Source organism: Heterocephalus glaber, unplaced genomic scaffold, assembly GCF_053883595.1.
Source record: "Heterocephalus glaber isolate CG9 unplaced genomic scaffold, H.glaber_assembly_v1.0 deba00000621, whole genome shotgun sequence".
NCBI classification, from domain to species: domain Eukaryota; kingdom Metazoa; phylum Chordata; class Mammalia; order Rodentia; family Bathyergidae; genus Heterocephalus; species Heterocephalus glaber.
In genome coordinates this window covers 36,501,643-36,521,939 of record NW_028258153.1, presented here as the reverse complement: position 1 = coordinate 36,521,939, position 20,297 = coordinate 36,501,643, and the positions used below count along the sequence as shown (strand labels likewise).

The following is a 20,297-nucleotide window of genomic DNA, read 5'->3' as shown; positions in this document are numbered from 1 at the left end:
TTTTAATTTCTTTTAAAATACTAGAATGTAGGATTTTTTCATTTCTTAATCTTATAAAGTGATACATTTTATCAACTTGTAACATTTTAGAAAGTGCACATGAGACAGTAAAATCTAGTTAGAACAGTGTTTTAATGATATTGAAACAGTATTAAGATATATATATATACAAATATATATATATCATACACATGTCACAAACTTTAATAACCTTCAGAAGACTACAAGTCACATAAATTTCAATGCAGGAGAAAATTGTAAACAGAGAAACAATGACAATGAATACCTACTCAGGTTGATGGAGACTATCTTTCAGACAAACTGAGAATCATCCTAAAATATCAGGAGATCCAGGCACTGAACATCCCTGTGATCCCTGGGTCTGGAGTTTAATAGCTATGAAGGTATTTTCCACACTGTGATTCTTCCTGTGTTCAGCACTTCTGTCTTTTCTTTTCAGGCACAGACCATATCACCCACACATGTCCAACTCCAGCACAATGATGGACTTTCTCCTCATGGAGATTTCTGGCATGTGGGTTCTACAACTTTTCTATGCCATGTTTTTCTCTTTCATTTATCTGGTGACCATAATGGGAAACCTTGTCATTCCTGCTGTCACTACTCTTGATAAGAGCCTTCACACACCCATGTATTTCTTCCTGAGTAACCTGTCCATCCTGAACTCCTGCTACATTTCTGTCACAGTCCCTAACTCCTGCATGAACTCCCTGCTGGGCACAAGCTCCATTTCAAAGGCAGGATGTGTAGCTCAGGTTTTTCTTGTGATATTCTTTGCATTTGTAGAGTTATTATTTCTCACAATAATGGCTCATGACTGCTTTGCAGCCATCTGCAGGCCCCTTCATTACCCTGTGATCATGAACCCTCACCTGTGTGTCCACAGCACATTGGCTGCTATGCTCAGTGGCCTCGTCTATGCAGCCCTACAGACCACCAACACTTTCTGTATGCCCTTCTGCCACTCACATACTATTCAGCAGCTCTTCTGTGATATCCCCTCTCTGCTAAAGCTGTCTTGCTCTGACACCTTCAGCAACCAGATTGCTATTCTTGTCTCTGGTCTGGTGTTTGGTGTCAGCTGTTTCATTTATATCATCAAGTCTTATATTCACATCTTTTCTACTGTGCTCAGGTTTCCAGTGGGAGCAGATAGGAAAAAGGTCTTTTCCACCTGTGTCCCCACATTCTCATGGTTTCTGTCTTCCTCAGCTCATCCTTTTATGTCTACCTGAGACCTTCTGCAATGTCTTCTGGTGTCATGGACATGGTCCTGTCTGTGTTCTACTCCATGATTCCCCCCTTCTTCAACCCTATTATCTACAGTCTCAGAAATGAAAACGTAAAGTGTGCTATCAGGACTCTCATGACAAGAATGTTCTGTTCAGGAGATGTACTGGGAATTAAGGAGGCTTTTCCTATCCAGCTTAGTCATACTCATGCTTTTAGCAATACATGCAGATAAGTGATTAAAGTTATTCCATACTATTTGTGTGAATTTAATTCTTAGGTTCTTTAAACATATATATCAATGTTGGTCATTTCTAAAGTGCTTGGGTAAGTTTTATATAGTCAAGCTATAGGCAAATGAGCTGGATGATGCAGAAGTTCAAATTTTTTACATCTCAAATTTCCTCCCAAAGTGTCCTGTGTTCAAAAATGCTGCTTTTAGAAAGTGAGAATATAATGAAGATACTAAACTAACAAGCATTTTACAATGCATAGAAAATGTAGAATATGAAGCACATTGCTAAAGTCCTCATAGAGTATATGGTTGAAGCTATTTCTTAGTTCATCAGAAACTGAATGAGAGAATATATAAGAAGGATGCCATGTAACAATAAAAAAGACTAAGATACACATTATGAAATATCAGGAAAAATTCAGCAGGCATGGTATTGAAAAATTTAGCCATTTAGTCTTGCTTGTTTCTCCATTTTAATTGACAAACTGTCTACATTCTTTGCATACAAGATATTGTATTGAATTGTTCATGTATTTTCTGGAATAATTTGGTATTGGAGCTAATAAACTCAAGTAAAGAGACAGGTATATTTGTGCTCCATAGCTTACCTCAAAGCTCTGGATGCTGTTACCAAAGCCTCGTCTCTGTGTTCACTGGAACCCTTCACAGCCTTGTGGAGGCCAGGCCACAGGTGTGAGGGATCCCCTAGCTCTGCTTTCTCCGCAAAGTTGTGAGTTCTTGGGAAGCCTTACTCTGACCCAAACTGGGACTTTTCACTTTGTCTCAGATTCTCACTCATTTGTACTATTATCCTATAAAAACAAGAAGCAAATAATTTATGTAATTTATTAAATTAGAGTATAATTATTATCCTTATTTTTATTTCACTCATTTCTGTCATTACAGTGTTAGCTGGACAGGGGTTATATATATCTATTCCTCTATAACCTTGACAACAATGGTACTTATCCATTTTATGCTCTTTTGTGGAGCACAATCATCACTGTTCGTTATTGTTGTTGAAAAATAAAAAGGACTTCAATCTACAGAAAGATTTATATGAAAACATGCAAATTTATTGACAAACCTTGAAGAATATAGTTCACAGCACAAAATGTTAAATTTCCTCCAATTTAATAATTTGAAACTAGATTATCAACATTGTAGACACTGATGGAAAAATTGAAGGTTTTTACAATAATACATTAAACAAAGTGGAAGAAATTATGTTAAAGTAATCTTTATATAGCACCATCAATGGAAGATGAAATATAATTTCAGAAAATGTGAGTTTAATATAGAAGCAAAATAGTTGTCCTTACTTTGACCAATGTTTGATGTATTAAATAGCCTATTAAGGCAATATTGCTGCAAATTAATTCAAATATAAACAGAAAAAAAATCACCCATTTAAAAAGAAATTTCTATTAAAACGAGAATAAAAAGTTAAAATGGTAATGATTTTGAATAATTTTTCATGTATTAAGAAAACAGATTTGCATTCTAGATAACAAACAAAGCAATATTTAACTAAATCACCATTAAATGTGGTAAAATATAGTGTATAAAAAGTAAAATTATAACGATTTCTAAATTGAAAAGAAAGCCTTTGTTGCTTAGGAATTATAAAAATAATAGGACAACAACTTTAACTTCTTGGAGTATAAATTTTCCAAAGATCGAAATGGAAGAAAATCATGGAAGTTGGCAGCTTTTGTGTGCGTTTTAACTGCAGTCACGTGATGGACTGCAGCTCAGGGTGGTATGTAGCTGTGAAACCTCTGAGACCTGCTGCCATAGTGGGACATGGTGAGTTCTTTGGGTGCTAATTCTGTGAGCTCCACTTAGTCCCCACCAGAGGGTGCTGTTCTGAGAGAGCCTGACCTTGGCTCTGTCTTCGCTTCTGTATCACCATGAGCTTCCTCCTAATCCCCTCTCACTATTAGGTCACTGACATGGCCTCTCCTACAGGGGCTGAGCTGAGGGTACTATGTGATCTAGGATTTGGAGCCTCCTGATTGTGACCTGAAGGAACTTACTGTCCTTATACAGCACCCAGACTCACATATTTTTTTCCCATTAACTTTATTGGTACATTTTAGGTATACAATACAGTTACATTCATCATTGGGATCTTGTACCATTACATGATTCTCTTGGTTCTTATTTTTTCCCCCTTCCCTTGCCCTACCTTCACCCCCTCCACCCTTCCCTATTTGAAAAGACCTTGTTTCCATTTTTTACCTCTTCTCATATTTTTTCCCTTAACTTTTTTCCCTTCCCCTACCCCTCCCAATTCCCCTGCTCTTTTAGACCTTTTCTTCCTGTTACACAATATCAATTATACATTTTTTAAATTACAATATTAAGATCTAGGAGATATTACCACAGATTTTACAGAATTTAAAAGGATATTGAAAGCATATTAAAAAATCTTTTTAGAAATAAATTTGACAACTTCTAAGAAGTAACTTAGAAGACAAATTAATGAAACTAACTCTGGAGGAAATATAAAATTTGAATAGTACCTATTAAAGAAAGTATATTCCTAGCTTGAAAACCTACCTATATGACAACAGCAGGCTCATAAACATTTTAACTGATAAATTATATCAAACAATTAAAGCAGAAAAAAGAAGGAACACATCTTCCCTCATTTTAGGAACTCAACATTGTGCTAATCCTAAAACTGTATAAAGATAATAGAAGAAAAAAGTATGAACATAGATAGAAATTTGTTTAACAAGACAAACTATTAGAAGTCAGATCTGCAGGATGTAGAAAGTGGTTTTGTTATAGGGATGGCAGTGTTGGTTCAGCATTGGAAGATCCACTCCCAAAAAGTCATCATTTTAACAAAGGAAAGGAAAAAGCCATATGATCGATCCTGTCACTAGTTGGAGAGAAAGTATTGGACCAAATTCTACAGCTGTTCATGGTAAAAGCTATCAGGAGACTAGAAGTAGAACAGAAACTTCTCAAAAATTTAAAGACATGTACCCCATACTTCCAGTGAGAACACCTTGTATGGATGGAGAAGATACAATGCTCTCTCCTTAAGGTGGGGAACAAGGGCAGATATGCTTACTCTTTTTCTATCCATTAAACTTTGAAACCTAGTTCCCACCAAAATAGTCTGGCAATAAAATGACACAACTAGGATAGCATTGGCACGGCAGAAGCAAAATCTTCATATGTAGATGAAATGATCATCTACAGAGAAAATACTAAGAAATCTCTAGGAGCCCCTAGAATTTGTACTTGAATTTAGCAGGATTAGAAAACACAAGGTATATATAAAAATTCAGGTCTGTGTATACTTGGTATAAATGAAGAATTGAATATTGAAATTTAAAAGTTATGTAGGAGTACAAAGGACCCAGAAAAGCCAAAAATAAAAACAAAAACAAAAACAGTGTTGGAAGATGTTTAGCACCCAATTTTAAGACTTCTTCTAAAGCTACAGTAATCAAGGCAGTGTTGGTGTAAGGAAAGACATATAGATCATTGGAATAAAACAGAGGATCTAGAACTAGAACCACACAGATATGGTCCACTGAGTTTTGAAAGATTATTTAACATTAGCATTTTATAGAATATAAACTCAATTCAAGAGCCAAGGAAGAGAGAGTGTCTTCAGCAAATGGTACTAGAACACCTAGTATCCGTATATAAAAAAACTAACCTCAACCCTTTTTTTCCATACATGAAAATAACTTGAAGGGATCTATGAACCCAAATAAGAAAGCCTAAAGGTATAAAACTTTAAGAAGAAATTATAAGGGAAAATATTTATGAATTCAGGGTAGGCAAGAACTACCTAGGATACAAAAAAAATGATGTATAAAAGAAAAAAATTGATAAATGAGATTCCACCAAAATTTAGAACTTTAAATGACATCATTAAAATGAAAAGTAGTCCTTAAACAGACCATATTTACAATGCATATAACCTATGAGCAGAATATATAAAGAATTCTTAGAGCTCATTAATAGACAACCCAATTAAAATGTAGACATAAGAAGATGATAAATAGCCAGTATAGCACAAGGAATGGTATGCAACTCTAGAATTAGAAAAATACTAATCAGTACAACAACAAGATTGAACTATACACTCATTAAGGAGATGAAGTTAAAAGTTTTAAAAGCCGTGTCATGACTTTTTCTTTTTGTTGGATTCTCCCCCTTTGTGTTTAATTTGTCACACCCAATGGATTCATTCTGCTGGGGTTCCTGGGGTTGTGATCCTCATTGTCTTTTCCTAGAGTATTGTCTAAAAGTTTTTGGAGTGCCGGTTTGGTATTCATGAAGTTCTTAAGGTGCTCTTTATCATGAAAGTATCTTATTTCTCCATCAATTTTGAAAGATAGTTTTGCAAGGTACATCAATCTGGGTTGGAGGCTGTTTTCCTTTAGGGCTTGAAATACATCACTCCAAGCTCTTCTTGCCTTGAGGGTTTGCATTGAGAAGTCTGCTCTGATTCTGATGGGCTTTCCTTTGTATGTGATTTGTTTCTTTTCTCTCACTGCTTGTAGAATTTTATTCTTCTGTTGGATTTCTGGAATCCTAACTATTATATGCCTATGTGTAGATTTTTTTTTATTAAGGCTAGCTGGAGTCCTATATGCCTCACTTATCTGTATGTCAAGTTCTTTTCCCCTCCTTGGGAAGTTTTCTGCCATCACTTCTGTGAAGAGTTTTTTTATGTCATCTGCACTCTCTCCTCTTTCTTCATTGACCCGAATCATTCTTATGTTATTCTTCTTTGCATCATCTAGCAGATTCTGGATTGATTTCTCTTGTTCCCTTAAAATTTTAAAGCAATGTTTCTTTTCCTCACTAATTGCAATCTTATCTTCTATATCTGAAATTCTATCCTCACATTGGTTCATTCTGCTGTGCAGACTTTCGATGGAGTTTTTAATCTCTTGGAAATCTGTTCTTATCTGTTTTTTGGATTCCATTTGTTTCCTATGTTGGGATTCCATCATATTCCTCAGATCCTCTATTTTTTTAAATCTGTGTCCTCTCTAGATTTATTAATCATGTCTTGCACCATGAGCAAAATCTTTGCTGTTATCTGAGAAATTATTTCTGATTTCATTTTTCCCAGATCCTCTTTTGTTGCCAGTTCAGAGAGTCCAGGTTGTTGAGTATCAGAGTGTTCCACCTCGTTTCCCTTTGTGGTTGCTATAGGTGATCCAGAAGTATGTTTTTGAGACTTATGTGTCTTCTCATTTCCATGGTGCTTCTGGCACCCACGTGGCTCACCTTCTCTGCCCTAGGAGCCTGGTATGGTGGTGTGGGAGCTTTCTTCCAGGTGCTGGGACCGGCTCAGCCTCTCTGCTCTAGGAGCCTGGGATGGAGGCGGGGAGCTTCCTTCTGGGTACTGTGACCAGCTGAGCTTCACTGCCCTAGGAGCCTGGGATGGCAGTGGGGGAGCTTCCTTCTGGGTGCTGGGACCGGCTCACCCTCTCTGCCCTAGGAGCCTGGGATGGAGGCAGGGAGCTTCCTTCCCTATGCTGGGACCAGCTGAGCTTCACTGCCTCACATATTTTTTAATAATTGAAATCAGGTTAATAAAAATGCCACCATTGTGGAGCTGTATTTGTACAAATATTCATAACAGTGTGACAAGATCAAAGAATAAATAAATTTTCTCCTTCCACAGGAAAATTGCATAGATTGCACATTTGTTTAAAACAATCACAAACTGGTATTGCACACAAGAGAAACTGTAACCTAGAGGAAAAAATAGATCTTTAAGAATAAAAATTTTTTCAATATAAAAAAATCCAGCTGCTTCATTCTTAGATAACCATATAGTCAACAGAACCAGCCATCCTGAAAGTAGGTATGGTTGAACTTTCCCTGTGCCCCTGGAAAGCCAAACCTTATGACAATTGTGAGTGTCCATTTCCTGCTTCCCCCCGCCCACATAGTGGTGTTCTTTGTGCTCCAAGGTGCTGAATAGCTGTGTGCACTCTTTGATCCAATGTTAAATAAACTTGTGTTTCTGTTTTCTCATATTTTCCATGGAAAATGGGCAAATTATTCAGTAGCTAGGCCCTGGATTCAGGCCTTTGACTAAACTCCCTGGCAACAAAATATAAAGAAATAACACAAAATTAAAATTAAAATTTTAACAAGGCTATAGGTGCTAGGCCAAAAAATGTGCTATGGGTAACTAAAATTAGGACAAAGCCCAATATCTTAGTCTCATTTTATATTCATCTGTTTTAGTGCATTAAATTTGGGGTGGCTGCCTGCTGAGCTCATATAGGCATGGTCTTCACAAATGGAGTTTCTGTCTAGGAGCTGTCAGGACAAGATCATTACCTACAGTTACCTAGATGATGTTCTCCCAAAATACAAAGCACACCCAGGTACTTCCAAGACCCGCTGGGACAAGGGAGTGCCAACTTTTGCCACATTCTGTTCCACATCTCCAGAACTGCACCCTGAAGTTCCAGTCATTTCTCTAACCCTGCAGTCATCTTGGATTTCAGGATCAGGAGTCCCTGAAAGGGAGATGACCCCAGAGAGAGCAGTGAGCACTGCTGAGGAGCCAAGGCCACTCTCCTAAGCAGGAGTCAAGATCCCTTGGGAGTGGGATCTCACCCTCCATCCTGGGGGACACCTCTCAGCATCCTCACAATTCCAACCCAATAAGAGGCCCTATCAGGCACATCCAGATGCCTATCCTGCCAGTGGTGCAAACCACCTTGTCATGGGAGCCCTCATCCTTGCATTCCTCTCCTTACCCAGAAATCCTCAGTGTCTGGTGGCACCTTTCAGGTAACCATGAGCTTGAATGTGTCTTTTCTGCCATTGTTGCCTGACCAAAGCTCTTTATATCTGCTCACATCTGCTCATTTCCTGGAGGGACATTTGGGGCTGAAGCTCAAGCCTGGGTGTGGGGATGTTCAGCTGGGGCCTTCACCTCTTCACAAATTAAAAAGTCTCTGACCTTTAAAACATGCATTAAAATTTTATCAGTCTCAATCTGAATAAAAAATAAATACAAGTGTGAGAATGAAATGCATCTCTGGAAAATATTAGTGAATTTTTAAAAAGTTAAATCATATTTAAAGAATAATTTGTGTCAGACTATATTATACATAGCTTGTATCATTGAAGTTTTTACATTCAAATGCAGGAATTTCCTCTAACATTTCATTTGTCAATAATTATATTGAGACAAAGAATGCAGTGGAAACTTTATTTTATTCATAAGCTTATTGGTATATTTTAGATGTACACTATGCTGACATTCATTATTGGGAATTTGTACCTATACATGAAATATTTTGAATCATATTTTTCCTCTTCCCCTTCCCACCCTTCAAACCCTCCACCACTCCCTATTCACATAAACATTGTTTTCATTTTTTACTTCTTTTTACACTTTTTTCTTTCCCCTTTCCATTCCCCTGTCCCCCTCCTTAGTTAACCTTCCCCTTTTATATTTTTTTCCTATTTAACAATATCTATTATACATTTTGATCCTCTTTTATATGTTCAGTGTCTTACAACTGAGAAACAATTTGGTGTAGGACATTAAGAATTTAAATTATTATTTGCAGATGACATGGTACTATATATAGAAGGCCCCAAATACACCACCAAAAGACTTCTATACTTAAGAAACAAATTCAACAGAGGTACTGGAAAGGTCAACAATTAAAAAAGCAACAGACACCAGATACCATCAATAAGTGCTCAAAGGACCCAGACAGAAGCATGATGGTCATCAGTGGCATGGGTGTTCAGGCAACTGCCAGAAGCCCACCCTGACAAGAGCCAGATGCACAGGCCCCAGCCAGAAGCTCATCCAGATACCATCACTAAGTGCACCTATGCCCCGGCAAGAATCTCACCTTGAAAACAGCCCAGCATGGGGATCAAGAAGACAATCATGCTAAGTTGGAACAGCTAGGTGAGAGGAGCAGCTTGAAGCTGCGTGGCTATCCCAGGCCCCACCCATGCCACTGTGAGGTCTGCTTAGCCATGTGGACCCTTTCAAGTCCGAATCCCCCACCCCCCGCTGGGCACCTCTGGCCTTCTGGCTTTTCTGCTACCTGGTCCCACACTACAGAGGCATAGGAGATTATAAATACCCTTGTCCTGAGTGCTACAATATAGAGCAGCAGTTAGTAACAGAAAGAGGGCTTCTCAGGCTTCTTGATGAAAACTGAAGCTCAGTGGAAAAGTAAAGAGAATCTCTACAATAAAGGTACATCAGGCCACTGTACTTTGTCTGCTACTGGCTTGCTGAAACTCATTGATTCATATATGCACATGGATTCCTACATTGTCTATTGTGACAACAGAGACATACCCTGAAGGAGGCCCATAATTTCTAGTGATATTTGCAAAAAAGAAAAAAAATATTTTTTCTCCTATTTTCAGTTCTTAATTTTTACTTTCTCTCTGCTCTTCAGAGTTTTACTTTACTTTCTTTTCTTTCTTTTATTTTTCCCCCTCTCTCTCACTCGTTCTCTTGCTGTCCCACATTGCTCCTCATATCCCCATTTGTTCCTTTCTGCACTGAATTCGAATTTCTCCCTTATTGTTTTTTCTTCTCTTTTTCCTTCTTTTGATTATCATTAGGTTTAAAGGAAAGTAAATTTGGTATCTTGCCTCCCTGTTGCTGTTAGGTGATTCTATTCACATCACTGTTCTTTCATTCTGCCATTTTCTCTTGCCGTTAACAACTTGTTAGAGTTTGTGTGTCTTCGGGCCTCACCATTAATCTTACCTGCTCTTTCTACCTGTCTATCCCTCCCCATCTCCTTTTAACTCCCCACCCAAAGGGGAAAGATGCTATATTGAAGAGTTTATTCATTATAAACTTATGTTAGGTTGGTCCTCAGTTTTAATTTAACTCACATAGTTAAAATTGATAGATTAATAACTACCACAAATTGTCATTTTCTAAGCTGTGCTTGATGCTATGGTATTGCTGACTATGTCTCTTGGGCTAACATGTTGTGATTGATCTAATTAGTTTTCCTTCCTGGTATAAGGAAAATAAAATAGCCTCAGAGTCATTTTCCTACCTGGTTTAAGAAAAATAAAATAGCCAAACACAAGATATATCTAGAAGACACATCTGAAAAGCAATCATTCCGCAAGGGTTCTAAACACAAGCAATAAAGTTACCTACATTAAGCAATTTTGAAATATCAACCCAAGAATTAAACCAAGGACAGTACCAAAAACAAAAATGAGAAGACACTTAAGTAAGGCACAAATGCAGGCTTCCATGTCACAAAAAGGAAATTCTGGGGGAAATGAGGAGGAAAAGTCTGACAAGCAACCACTTGGATACCCTGAACTGATAGCACAGGAAGTAACAAAGCAGATGCGTGAGGCTCTAGAAAAATTCAAACCAGAAATAATCTCCCAGATAAATACCAACATGGTGAGCAGAATGAAAGACATGATTAGAAGCTCTAGAGCAGAAACAGATAAGAAAATAGATGAGATCAGAAACATGCTGGAAGCCATGAATGCCCAGCATAAGAAAGAAATGGAAAACATGATCGCCCAACATGAGAAAGACATTGAATCAATGAAACAGATTCAAACAGATATTCAAGAGATTAAAAAGTCCATTGAAAGCCTGCAGAGCAGACTAACAGAATCTAAAGACAGAATATCAGATATAGAAGACAGGATTGTGGTTAAGGACCATGAAAACAGAGATTTCTTAAAGATAGTAAGGGGCCATGAGAAATCAGTCCAACAGCTGCTAGATGATGCAAAGAAGAATAACATAAGACTCATAGGAGTCCATGAAAAAACAGGAGAAAGCACAATTGACATTAAAAAAAGTTCATAGAAGTAATAGTAGTAAACTTCTGAGGCAGAGGTAGAGAATTGAACATACAGATAAGTGAGGCATATAGAACTCCAACAAGCCATGAGGAAAAAAATTCTACACCTAGGCATATAATAGTCAAGATCCCAAAAACCCAACAGAAGAACAAAATTCTACAGGCAATTAGAGAAAAGAAACAAATCACCTACAAAGGAAAGCCAATTAGAATTATGGCAGATTTCTCAACACAAACCCTCAAATCAAGGAAAGTCTGGAGTGAAGTATTTCAAGCCCTAAAAGAATATAACTTCCAACCTAGACTGTCATATCTGGCAAAATTATCTTTCAAAATCAATGGGGAAATTAGATATTTTCATGACAAAGAACACCTGAGAAACATCATGAGCACTAAACAAGCACTCCAAAAAATTTTAAGTAATAGCCTAGAAAAAGAAAATGAAGGTCACAACTCCATGAGACCCAGCAGAGAGAAGGCACCATACAAGGTAAGGCACAAAAGCAAAAGGGGGGAAAATAAGAAATAAAAGAGCCAACAACAGTAAAACATCATGACAAGGATGAGTCAATATCTCTCAATTATAACTATGAATGTCAATGGCCTCAATTCACCAATCAAAAGAAATAGACTGACAGAATGGATTAAGAAGGAAAATCCAGCAATATGCTGCACACAAGAAACACACTTAACTCAAAAGGAAATCCACAGACTGAAAGTAAAAGGATGGAAAACAGTTCTCCACACGACAGGAACCCAGAAAAGTGCAGACATAGCAATCTTATTTGCAGACAAAGTAGATTTCAAACCAAAACTAAATAAGAGAGACAAAGATGGCAACTACTTCCTTGTGAAAGGAACAATCCAAGGGGAAGAGATGACAATCATAAATATCTTTGAACAAATATGAATGCACAAAACTATACAAAACAAATATTAATGGACATGAAAAACTAAATAAGCACTAATACAATTGTAGTGGGGGACCTCAACACCCCTCTATCACAAATAGACAGATCAATTAGAAAAAAAATTAACAATGAAATTCTAGAACTGAACCAAGCTATTGAACAAATGGACTTAATAGATGTTTACAGAGTGTTCTGCCCCACAAAATCAGAATACACATTCTTTTCAGCTGCACATGGGTCATTCTCCAAAATAGATCACATGTTAGCTCATAGGACATATCTAAGTAAATGTAAAAGAATCGAAGTTATCCCCTGTATATTATCAGACCATAGTGCAATACAATTGGAGATCAATAACATAAGAAATAGCAAAACTCCCACAAATAGAGGGAAATTGAAAAACACCCTCCCTGAAAATCCAATGGGTGACAGAGGAAATTAAAGAAGAAATTAGACAGTTTCTACAAGTAAATGATAATGCCAGTACAATATACAGGAATCTGTGGGACACAATGAAAGCAATTCTATGCAGGAAATTCATAGCAGTGAATGCCCATATTAGGACAAGGAGAGAACTCAGTTAAATAACCTAATGCAGAACCTCAAGCTCCTAGAAAAAGAAGAGCATAACAAACCCAAAGCTCATACGAGAAAGGAAATTATAAAGATCAGAGCAGAAATCAATGCAATAGAGACTGAGAATTATACAAAAAATCAATGAATCAAAGAGTTGGTTTTTTGAAAGAATAAATAAAATTGATAAATCTTTAGCCAACCTTATCAAAAAAGGAAAGAAAAGGCTCAAATCCATGCAATTAAGGATGAAAAAGGTGAAGCCACTACAAATCCAGGAGAAATTCAGAGAATCATGAATACCTACTTTGAGAACCTGTAGTCTAATAAAATGGAAAACACAGAAGAAATGGACAGATTTCTAGATACATACAAATTGCCAAAATTAAATGAAGAAAATATAGAAATTCCAAACACCCAAATAACAATGAGTGAAATTGAAAATGTAATAAAAAAACTTACCAACAAAGAAAAGCCCAGGTCCTGATGGCTTCACTGTTGAATTCTACAAGATATTTAAAGAAGAACTATTGCCATTGTTCTTTAAATTCATCAAGAAAATTGAAAGGGAAGCAAGGCTTCCAATTTCATTCCTGGAAACAAGTGTTACTTTAATCCCAAAACCAGGGAAAGACCCAACCCAAAAAGAGAACTACAGGCCAAATCTCCCTAATGAACATAGATGCAAAAATCCTCAACAAGATACTGCCAAACAGAATACAGAGTGTCATCAAGAAGATCATACACCCTGAGCAAGTCGGATTTATCCCAGGGATGCAAGGATGGTTCAGCATCCATAAATCAATAAATATAATGCACTATACTAACAGAGTCAAAGAAAAAAAACCACAGGATCATCTCAATAGATGCAGAAAAAGCATTTGACAAAATCCAACACCCATTCATGATAAAAATGGTACAGAAAATTGGAACAGAAGGGCTTTATCTCAACCTGATTAAGGATATCTATGAAAAACCAACAGCTAGCATCATACTAAATGGTCAAAAACTGAAAACTTTAACACTAAAATCAGGAACAAGACAAGGATGCCCACTATCACCACTCCTGTTCAATATTTTTCTGGAAACATTAGCCATAGCAATAAGAAAAGAGAAAGAAATAAAAGGAATAAAGATAGGAAAAGAAGAATTTAAACTGTAATTATTTGCTGATGATATGATACTTTATATAGAAGATCCAAAAATCTCAGTCAAAAGTCTGCTAGACCTAATTGACAGATTCAGTAGAGTAGCTGGATACAAGGTCAACACTCAAAAAACAATAACCTTCTTGTACACAAACAGCAGACCCATTGAGAGAGAAATTTGGGAAATAATTCCTTTTACAATAGCATCTAAAAAATTGAAATATCTAGGAATCAACCTAACAAAGGAAGCAAAAGACCTCTACACTGAAAACTACAGCTCTCTGAAAAAGGAGAGTAAAGAGAATATAAGAAAATGGAAAGATATCCCTTGTTCCTGGGTAGGAAGAACCAATATAGTGAAAATGGCCATACTTCCAAAACTACTATATAGATTCAATGCAATGCCGATTGAAATTCCAAAAATATACTTCCCAGAATTAGAGAAAACAATCCAAAAATTCATTTGGAAGCAGAAGAAACCTAGAATAGCAAAAGTAATTCTAGGCAACAGAGACATGGCTGGGGGTATCACAATCCCCAACTTGAAACTATACTACAAAGCTACTGTGATAAAAACAGCATGATACTGGCAAAGAAACAGACTCGAGGATCAGTGGAACAGATTAGAAGATGCAGAAACCACACCAGACATACTCAGCCACCTCATCTTTGACAAAGGAGCCAACCACCCTCATGGAAGGAAAGATAGCCTATTTAATAAATGGTGTTGGAAAAACTGGATTTCAACCTGCCAAAGATTAAAACTAGACCCATACTTACCACTGCACACTAAACTAAGACCAACGTGGATTAAAGATCTAAATATTAAGCCAGAAACACTAAACTTGCTGGAAGATAAATTAGGTAGAACTCTTGATGACATTGGCATAGGAAAAGACATTGTGAACAAATCTTCAGTATCACTGGAGCTAGCCCAAAGAATCAACAACTGAGATCTCATTGTATTAAAAAGCTTCTGCACTGCAAGAGAAACTACCAACAGAGGTAAGAGAAAGCCTACAATGTGGAAAGAAATATTTAGGAGCTAAACCTCAGACAAAGGTCTACTATCAAGAATCTACAAAGAACCGAAAAAATCAGACCCCTCAAATTCAAAGACCCAATTCAAACATGGGCATTCAAAATGAACAGACATTTTTCAGACAAAGACATAAAAACAGAAAATAAATATATGAAAAAATGTTCAACATCACTGGTCATTCGAGAGATGCAGATGAAAACAACACTGAGATTCCACCTCACCCCACAAAGAATGGCTGTTATCAAGAAATCAACCAATAACAAATGCTGGCAGGGGTGTGGGGAGAAAGGAACCCTTCTCCATTGTTGGTGGGAATGTAGACTGCTGCAACCACTGTGGAAATCAGTGTGGAGATACCTCAAAAAACTAGGACTACAGGTCCCATTTGACCCAGCTAGTCCCCTACTGGGAATCTTCCCCAAAGAATTAAAGGAATCATACCACAGTGATATATGTGCACCTCTGTTTATAGCAGCACTGTTTGTAATAGCTAAAGCTTGGAAACAGCCCAAGTGCCCATCTACTGGAAACTGGATAAAGAAGATGTGGTTTTTCTATGAAATGGAGTACTACTCAGCCATAAAGAATGAGAAACTAGAGAAATTTATAGCTAAATGGATGCGTATTGATGCCATACTCTTAAGTGAAATAAATAGGACACACATGTGTGAATACCATATAGTTTCTCTAGTGTGAGAAATTGAAAATGTAAATAAGGATGAAAATGATTAAAATGAATAATTGATAATTTGAAATAAGAAAAGGTCCAAGGGTTAGGGGATGGTGGGAGGGGAAGAGGAAAGGGAAGAAGGGAAAGGAAAAATTATGAGAACAAAATGGAATTAAACTCTGTAAATAGGGAAGGTTGGAGGGGGTGAAGTGTGCACAGGTAATGGGAGAAAAAATAAAAACTAAGATACATCAAATTCTGGTACAAACACCCAATGATAAATGTAAATGTATTTTATACCTAAAATGTACCCATACATATATATATATATATATATATATATATATATATATATATATATATGCAATCATTCTTCAGCCAGAGGTTGGAGCAGTGGTGAGCAGCAGAAAAAAGCCCATTCTGAGGCTTGTTGATAACTGAACCCCACTGGGAGAGCAGAGGCACTTCATTAAGGTGGAGCAGATTTCATTGGTTTTAATGAGAAGACAGAGAAACAAGACTCAAAACCAGACTTCCAAATCACAAAAAGCAACTTCAAAGAGCAAAGAGATGGAACAATCTGAAAGTCAACTATCATACTGAATTGATATGAATTGACATACTGAATTGGCAATGAAAGAGGATCTGGAAAAAATTAAATCAGAAATAATTTCTCAGATAACAAGAGAAATTGTCTCTATGGTGAAAGACATGATTAGTAAATCCAGAACCAGCACAGATTAAAAAAAAAATAGCGAGGTGAGGAACATGATGAAATCACAGCATAGGAAACAGATGGAATCCATAAAACAGATGAAAACTGATATCCAGGTGTTTAAACACTTTGTTGAAAATTTATGCAGCAAAATGATCCATTGTGAGGACATAATATCATATATAGAAGACAGGATTGCAATTAGTGACCAGGAAAAGAAAGATTTATTAAAAATAGCAAGGGACCACAAGAATCAATCCAGCAGCTGGAGATGATGAAAAGAATAAAAACAGAAGACTGATGAGAGTCAATGAAGAAATATGAGATAGTGCAAACAAAATTAAAAATCTGTTCACAGAGATAATGGCAGAACATTTCACAAGCAGGGGAAAGCATTTGACATATAGATAAGTGAGACATAAAGGACTCCAAATAGCTATGATCAAAAAAGTAAACTAGGCATATAATAGTAAAGATTCCAGAAACCCAACAGAAGGAGCAAAATACTACAAGCAGTTAGAGACAAGAAATAAATCACATACCATGGAAAGGCCATCAGAATCACAGTAGACTTCTCAACACAAACCTTTAAGATAAGAAGAGCCTGGAGTGAAGTATTTCAAGCCCTAAACCTGAAACCTCCAATCCAGACTGATGTACTTGGTAAATATATCTCTCAATATCAATGGAGAAATAAGATACTTTCAAGATGAACACTTGTGAAACTTCATGAAAACCAAATCAACACACCAAAAATTGTAAACAATATCCTAGGAAAGTACAATGAGGGTAACAACCCCATGAAGCCCAGTAAAATGAATCTATGAGGCAAGAAATTAAATGGAAAGGGGAAAAATCCAACAACAGGAAAAGGCCATGACAAGGATAAATCAATACATATGAGTTATGACCATCACTGTCAATGATCTCAATTCACCAATCAAAAAAAATAGACTGGAAGACTGGGTAAAGAAGAAAGATCCAACGAAACGCTGAATAAAAAAACACACTTAATTAAAAATAACCTCATAGACTAAAAGTTAAGGGTGAAAAACAGTACTCCATGTGATAGGAACCAAAAAAAAAAAAAAAGCAGAAATAGCTATCTGATTTGCAGATAAAATGGACTTCAAACAAGCACTAATGAAGAGAGACAAAGAAGGCCACTACACCCTTATAAAGAACAGTCCAAGAGGTAGAGATGACAATCATAAACATATATATACTGAATACTAGTCCACCAAACTGTTAAAAACAAATATTAAAGGACATGAAAAATCTAATAAGAACACAACAGTAGTGGGGGACCTCAATACCCCACTGTCACAAAGAGATAGATCACCTAGACAAAAAATAAATAATGAAATACTAGAACTTAACCAAACACTTGAACAAATGAACTTCACAGATTTTTGCAGATTCCACTCCTCAAAATCAGAATACACATTATTTCCAGCTATACACAGTTTGTTCTTTAAAATGGACCACATACATGCTCATAGAACATGGTTAAATAAATGCAAAAGAATTGAAGTTATTGCCAGTATATTATCACATCATAATGTGACAAAACTGGAGATCAACAGCAAAAAACACCAGAAGAGTTGCATAAACACATAGAAATTGCACGATACAGTCCTGCACAACCAATAGATCACAGAAGAAATTAAATAAGAAATCAGAGAGTTTCTACAATTAAATGACAATATCATTACAATATATCAGAATTTATGGGACACAATGAAAGCATTACTAAGAGGGCAATTCACAGCAGTGAATACTCATTTTGGGAAAATGTAATGAGCTCAAATAAACAACCTGATGCTGAAGCTCAATGTTTTAGAAAATGAAGAGCAGGAAAATCCCAACGCTCATAGAAGGAGGAAATTATAAAGATCAGAGCAGAAATCAATGCAATGGAGACAAAGAGAATGATACAAAAAAATCAATGAAGCCAAGAGTTGGTTCTTTAAAAGAATAAACAAACTTGACAAATCCTTTGCCAAACTTATCAACAAAAAGGAAAGACAAGTCCCAAATCCATGTAATTAGGAATGAAAAGGGTGAAATTACAATGTACACAGCAGAAATCCAGAGGATCATCAATACTTCCTTTGGGAAACTCAACGCCAATAAGATGGAAAACACAAAAGAAATGGACAGATTTCTGGATACATATGAATTACAAAAGATGATTCAAGAAGACCTAAAAATTTTAAACAACCCAATATAAATCAATGAAATTTAAAACATAATTAAAAACTTACCAATTAAGAAAAGCCCAGGCCTTGATGGCTTCACTGCTGAATTCTACAAGACATTTAGAAAAGAACTATTTCCACAACAGTTCAAACTCTTCAATGAAATTGAAAGGGAAGCAATGCTCCAAAACTGATTCCTGGAAACAAGCACACTTTAATCCCCAAACCAGAGAAAAACCCAAGCAAAAATGGAGAAGTATAAGCCAATCTCCCTAATGGAATAAGAAAAGGATGTCCCCTATCACCACTTTTCTTCAATATAGTTCTGGAAACATTGGCCACAGCATTTAGACAAGAGAAAGAAAAAAATGAAAAGACAGGAAATGAAGACGTTAAATTGTCAATATTTGCAGATGACAAGATACTCTATATAGAAGACCCTAAGAACTCCACTGAATGTCTTCTAGACTTAATAACCAAATTGAGTATAGTAGCCCAATACAAAGTCAACACAAAAAAATCAATAACCTTCCTGTACATGAACAACAGACTCACTGAAAGAGAAACTGGAGAAATAATTACTTTCACAATAGCATCTAAAAAAATGAAATACCTAGAAATCAACCTAAAGAAAGAAATCTAAGATGTCTACTCTAAAAAATGCAGCACTCTGAAAAAAGAGGTCAAAAAGGATATCAGAAAATGGAAAGACATCCCTTGATCTTGGGTAGGAAGAACCAATATAGTGAAAATGGCCATACTTGCAAAACTATTATATAGATTCAATGCAATGCCAATTGAAATTCCAAAAATATAATTCACAGAGCTTGAGAAAGCAATCCAAAATTTCATTTGGAACCAGAAGAGACCTAGAATAGCAAAAGCAATTCAGCGCAATAAAGTCAAGTTAGGGAGTATCACAAACCCCAACTTATGACTGTAATAGAAAGCTACTGTTATAAAAACAACATGGTATTGGCAATAAAAGACCCAAGGATCAGTGAAAATGATTAGAAGATGCAGAAACAATTCCAAGCACACTCAGCCAGCTCATCATTGACAAAGGAGGAAAAAAACCTTATTGGATGAAAGATAGCATCATTCATACACAGTGCTGGAGAAACTGAGTTTTAATTTGCCAGAGATTAAAACGAGACCCAGCTCTTTCAACATGCCCTAAACTAAAATGTGAATGGATCAAAAATCTAAATATTAAAACAGAAACATTATACTTGCTGGACGATAGTTTAGGTAGAACTCTTAAAGTAAATAACTTAGGAAAATACTTTAGATACAAAACCTCAACTACACGGAAACTAGCACAACCAATCAACAATTGTTATCTCATCTTATTAAAACTTAATTAGTGATAAAATTAAGAATTTTATTCACATTTGGTTTTAATTAGCAATAATCGTGACTCAGATAGATAAACCTCATTGGCTACGATACTGCCACTGCACAAAGCTCACATTTGCTTTTAATGGAATCAATATTGTCAAAATTGGGCCGGGGATTTAGCTCAGTGGTTCTGCCTCCTGCCTTGCAAGCACAAGGACCCGAGTTCGATCCCTAGTACCAAAAAAAAAAAAAATTGTCAAAATGGTCATACTTTCAAAACTGATATATTTAAAGGATTTTCAGTCAAAATGCCAATGGTGTTGCTTACAGAATAAGAGAAAATATTTGAAAATTAATCTGGAACC

The 20,297-nt window shown here is 36.3% G+C and overlaps 1 non-coding gene and 1 pseudogene across 1 annotated transcript; one reads left to right on the top strand and one right to left on the bottom strand.

Annotated features, from left to right (window-relative positions):
• Positions 1-482: 482 nt before the first annotated feature.
• Positions 483-1,486, top strand: LOC147829440 (olfactory receptor 14C36-like; annotated as a pseudogene).
• Positions 1,487-19,921: 18,435 nt separating this feature from the next.
• LOC147829439 (U4 spliceosomal RNA) lies at positions 19,922-20,060 on the bottom strand. The gene has a single exon (XR_015449258.1). It is a non-coding gene; the product is annotated as a U4 spliceosomal RNA (small nuclear RNA).
• Between the last annotated feature and the right edge of the window lie 237 nt (positions 20,061-20,297).